General features: G+C 51.6%; 1 pseudogene; it reads left to right on the top strand.

Moving 5' to 3' along the window:
• Nucleotides 1-1,187, top strand: part of LOC104997012 — a 7,691-nt pseudogene that overhangs the window by 403 nt on the left and 6,101 nt on the right.

The raw sequence follows: 1,187 nt of genomic DNA on the forward strand, positions 1-1,187 counted from the left end.
ACCCCATGGACTGCAGCCCACCAGGCTCCTCCGTCCATGGGATTCTCCAGGCAAGAGCACTGGAGTGGGGTGCCATTGCCTTCTCCGTTAGACTTGTCAATTCTCTCCAAAATATATTCTTTATTTTTCCCTATGCATCCACCTGATAATCTTAAAGAAATTTCCAGAATCCCTAAGTGTATCTTTTCCTGGACTTTATTTTAATGAACATTTGTTGTTTTTCAGTCACTCAGTTGTGTCCGACTCTTTGAAACGCCGTGGACTATAGCACGCCAGGCCTCCCTGTCCTTCACCACCTCCCAGAGTTTACCCAAACTCATGTCCACTGAGTCAGTGATGCTATCCAGCCATCTCCTCCTCTTTAATGACCATATGTGACCATTTCTCGATGTCGTTGCCCTAGCTCCTGGTCTTCCCATTGGGTAATCCAGGCCTGACTCAGAGCAGAGTGGAACCATCGCATCTCAGCTGAGAGCTGCTGGGTCATGTACCCTGTACTTCTCTTCAGCTCAAACACTCATGATTCCAGAACCTCCACCACCCCTACTCCAGGAGCCTCAGCTGAGCCATCAAGGGACAGCCTCAGGGGAGCAGTGTCAGCTGACAAATAGAGAGGAGGCCCTCTCCCCACCACCCACAAAGCAGAGTCAGAGAGAGGAAAAGAGGGGGAAAGCCACACCTGGGAGATGATCTGAGTGCATTTTTGCTCCTGGTTAACCATTCCCTTGGCTCCTTTTTTGCCCACTGGCATTTCCTGTGCTTAAATGCTAGCTTCACTTCTGAAAATAAAATTTTCTAAATTGCTAATATAAATAAACCACCCATTCTGTTAACAAGATTCCCAGCACCTCCTTGGATGATTCCCTGGTGGCTGATGCCAGGAGAGCTTCCCAGAGAGGGTCAGGCCCCAGGATGCCTGTCCCTGTGTCCCCAACCCCCTCAGGGCTCCAGCAGGGCTGGGACACAGAACAGCAAGGAAAGGGGCTCAGCACGGCCTGACCCGCCCTAGACTCACTCTCCGTGGGGCTCAGCATCACTGACTTGTCCTCCAGGGTTAGAGCCCAGGGCAGGTCCTCAGTGTCCAGCCAAGGTCCCCTGGGCTCTTTAGTAGAATAGCTGGGAAAACTGGCCTCCAGATTCCAGAAAGCCCCCACAGGGGGCAAGACAACATCCCTTCACCCAGAATT

The sequence above is a fragment of the Bison bison genome, unplaced genomic scaffold (assembly GCF_000754665.1).
Source record: "Bison bison bison isolate TAMUID 2011002044 unplaced genomic scaffold, Bison_UMD1.0 scf7180017851735, whole genome shotgun sequence".
Taxonomy (NCBI): domain Eukaryota; kingdom Metazoa; phylum Chordata; class Mammalia; order Artiodactyla; family Bovidae; genus Bison; species Bison bison.